Source organism: Sorex araneus, chromosome 1 (genome assembly GCF_027595985.1).
Source record: "Sorex araneus isolate mSorAra2 chromosome 1, mSorAra2.pri, whole genome shotgun sequence".
NCBI classification, from domain to species: Eukaryota; Metazoa; Chordata; class Mammalia; order Eulipotyphla; family Soricidae; genus Sorex; species Sorex araneus.
In genome coordinates, this window is record NC_073302.1 from 331,460,371 (window position 1) to 331,464,738 (window position 4,368).

Genomic DNA, 4,368 nt, shown 5'->3' on the forward strand with positions numbered 1-4,368 from the left:
GCATGCAGAAGCCCTTTCAACTGTCTCTATAGGCCCTTTAAAAATTCTTTAACTCAGCAGCCTCTCTTCACTTGAAGACTGCTGCAGTTGTTATGTAGTATGTTGCTAGAAAGCTATGTCCACATGGCCAGATCAACTTCCACTGTGCCGAGTCTAGGTCTTTAGTATTTAATTATAAGGCTATCCTTGGAGTCATAGTCTGCACCCTCATGTCATGACAGTAGCTTGACAAATAAAACTCCAGCTAAGGAGGGAAACACTAGTAGATGCAAGTTTTCATCCTTCATCTCTACTTACAAAACAGTATGAATATTAAATTTGGTAGCAAAAACATACATCCTGAGGTAAATTGTGGTTTTTGCTTTTATGTGGTAGAAGAATAAAGGCCAACACCAGACAGACTCTAGAAATAATGAAACTATGTGGCTGAAAATCAGTATATAGGTATTGGGTCTTTCATTTCTATCAAAAACACTTTTAAGAAATTATTATTACTATTTCTATATATTTTTATTGAATCACTGTGAGAAGCAGTTACAGAGCTGTTCATGATTGGGTTTCAGTCATACAGTGTTCCAACACCCATCCCTTCACCAGTGTACATTTCCCACCACCAATATCCCCAGTTTCCCTCCAACCCTCCTCTGGCCTGCCTCTAGGGCAGATTCCTCTCTGTCTCTATCACACTCTCTCTCCTGCCCTACTGAAAGGTTATCATGCATATCACTTTGCCTTTTTTCAGCACTCAATTCTTGTCCAGAGTGCTCATTTCCAATTATCATTGTCATAGAGGGAAATATATGTGTATATATGTATATACATATATTTCATATATGTATATATATATATATGCCTGACTGGGAAAACCCATGTAAAGGTGAGTAGAAGCCACCCTAAAAGTCTCCATCCCTGTCGGAGAGCCCAGCAAGCTACCGGGAGTATCCCCGCTACACGGCAGAGCCTGGCAAACTACCCCTGGTGTACTCGATATGCCAAAAATAATAACAATGACGGTCCTCTTTCCCTTGTTCCTGAAAGAGCCCCAAATATGCCATCAGGCTACACTAGCACACGACAGGGATGAATGGAGATGTATCTGGTGCCTGCTCGAGCAAATCGATGAGCAATGGGATGACAGTGAGACCGAAGCTAAACATCCCATCCTGTAAAAAACTAAGGCACTTGCGGGCTCTCTGGGTGGCTGTGTCTCACTGCCCGCGTTTGGTGCTCTGGAACCGCTGTGTATGGGCTGGATCGGGACAGCCGTTGGCCAAGGACAGGCGAAGGAAGAACAAGGACCAAGCTGGTTGCTGATTAGTTACCATTTATTCAATCTTTCATCTTTCTCATCTCCCACACTCCCAGCTCTGTCCTCTCTCTCGATCTACTCCAGCATTTTTTGGCTTCTCTGTCTCTCCTCCTACTTCTCTCTCCCACCTTGCCCTCTAGGCTAAACCCAGCCAGGTAGCAAAATCAAAATAAGAAAGCCCTTCCTGAGGGCAGGGCACTCCAAAGCCCTTCCTGACTCTTAGGTTTTTTTCTTTTTCTTAGTCCAAACACTTATTAACATCTTAATACTAGTTATTTTTTTATGGACATAGCAAGAGATACATTGAGGCTTGCAAGGCAGCTCTCCTGGCAACATCTTGCCACAGACTCAGACCACAGCACTCAGGCCAGATTAATCATTCCTTACCCTAGCAGGGTCCAAATGTAGTTATCACTGTTTGGATCATGACAACATTTGTCCATGATCAAGCTCTTAACTTATAGTTAAACATTAGGCACTTTGGCCAGGCCCATCTCGATGCCAGGGTAGCACACAACTCACCGCTTGCCCCGGGTCTGTCTCGTCCCTTGTCGGGACCCTGCTTTGGGGGGTGCTAGGAAGTAAGGGCAGCTGAGGCTTAGGTCCAGAGAACAGATGCCCAGGAGGAAAATATCATGTAGAGTCAAATGACTCCCAGGTTACAAAAGCATAGCATTTTCTAAGTCTTCCTGTGTCCATACAAAATGGACATTGCTCTGAATAAACTATGCAAATGACTCAAGGAGAAGAGAAAAATAGTATTTACAAGTCAACAGAACACTAAGAAAGAAGCTACAAATAAACAAAGAGGAATGGGAGCACCGTGACGGGAGTAACCCAATAAACCTAAACTACCTGAGGCTATGTTATCCTACAATCCTAAGATTATTATCCACATTTTCCAGTCTAGGTTTTCCATTTCCACATTTTCTGAGGTATCCAGGAAATATTTCAAATCAATCATTGGTGACCAATGATCACTTCTTGAGGCCATCTTATCTTGCTCCACCCTGCTTGTCAATAATGCCTTCAAAAAGGATCAATTCCTTAGAAATAGAGCATAAAAATGCCTCCAATTACAAAATGAGGTGACTACTGAAGTGAGTAAATTTCATGCTGAGCTAATACAAAGCTCTCCTTGTCTTAGCCTGGTCTCATGTGCAAACTGAAAATAAACATAATGGGACCCAACCAAAATACATGATGAGAAGGAGATAAGGTGGACATCAGAAAGGAATTTTAAATGAATTCCTAGACTTTCTTGACCTGTGCCTTTACTTAAAATAACGTCTGGATTCCAGAGATCTCTCCATCTCTTCATTTTTTTTTTTAAATAAAACAACTACCAGGGAAACAAAACTTGTCCTTGCAGGACACTCTTCACTGAGTAACTTCAAAGTGTGATTATACTAACAAAATCTCTCTATTTTGTCTGGGAGGAAGAAAGGCAAAGAGGAAATAAGGCAGTGAAGAGGAAAGAAGCCCATCCTGCCACATATTTATCATAAACCTTGCTGGACCCCAGGAGAGCAAAAAGGCTATCTTTGGGTATTTGGTGTGTAGACCATGACCTCATCCCTTTGTAATAAATCTGACCAATGGTGGCATCACTGGGGATTGGAATCAAGTCTCAGCCTGTGAATATCTTGATTTCCTCCAATAAAGGAATTAGAAGTGAGGCCTCTCTTTGTAAATGAGGACTTAATTAAAAGGCAAAAATACCATTGAACTGCCCACAACCCCATTGCCCTCTTTCACATCCCCTGCTTCCTGGCCTCCTCTTGCTGCCATAACCATGCCTCCAACACACATGCATGCGTGATGGGCACTGGCACTTCAAAAACTTCAGCAGAGACTCTCTTTAATAAGTCATTTATTCACTGCTTTTTTGTTGTTGCAAAGGAATTTTTTCTTTCTGTTTTATGGTAGCCACTGAAAGCATTTCTTATCCATGTCTTTGTAGTTTTTTAAGAAGAAGTAATTACATAATGGCTGGCTTCTTTTGGTTATGTGGGAAATCAACATCTCAATAGCTTTTTCTAACATACTTAATAAGAAAGCCATTAGAAAGGCAATCGAGAACTCTATCATTATTTTCTAGTTTCCTCCTTAATTATAGATAATCATTCTGAAGGAAGGGGGACAGCTTCTGTGACAAAAGTTGTCTGGCATTTAATAGAACAATTTAGAATCAGATTGAAGAGATGCACGTTATGTCAACTTGCAGATGCTCAGTGAAAACTGCTTAAAGGAAGGTGGAATAAGTAGCTCAATCAGCCTTTTCTCCTTTTCCATCACTCAGAAAATGAAAGTCCACTTTTGTTTTATGTCATTTTATTGTGTTATTTTTTCCCTCCACCCAGGAAGGTTCAGGTAGGTGAATCATGATTCTTAGATTCTTATTGAACATGAACATGATCTTTCTCATAATTCTTACTCTTCTTACTGAACTGAACATGATCTTTCTCATAATTCTTACTCTTCTTATCCTATGTAACACAGACATTCTATCATCCCCAAAGCTGCAGACACTTCCCCCCTTCTCTCTATATTCCTGTGACTACAGCCCTATTTCTAGAAAACTGTTTCTAATGCTCTGTACCTACCTCTCTTACTTCAAGCAGCATGATTTTGAAGCAACATAAATTTCTCACAATCTTGGGGGTTGGGAAGTCCAAAATCAAAGTACCAACAGACTCCAAACATATGTCTTAGTTCAGAAACATGTCTTCTTATAATAAACTTACCTGTCAGAGGGGAAGGGATGATTTTTGGTTCTCTTTTACGAGACAACACTGGGCCCCATTCCAAAGAGAGAGAGAAAGAGAGAGAGGGAGAGGGAGAGAAAGAGAGAGAGAGGGAGGGAGAGAGAGAGAGAGAGAAAGAGTGCCTGCCACAGCAGCAGGCTGGGGGTGAGCTCCAGAGTGATGGGAAGGAAATTGAGAACACTGGTGCTGGGAAATGTACATTAGTGGAGAGATGCATGTTGGAATACTGTATGAACTAATCATGAACAGCTTTGTAAGGATCTATCTCACAGTGGTTCAAAAATTAATTAA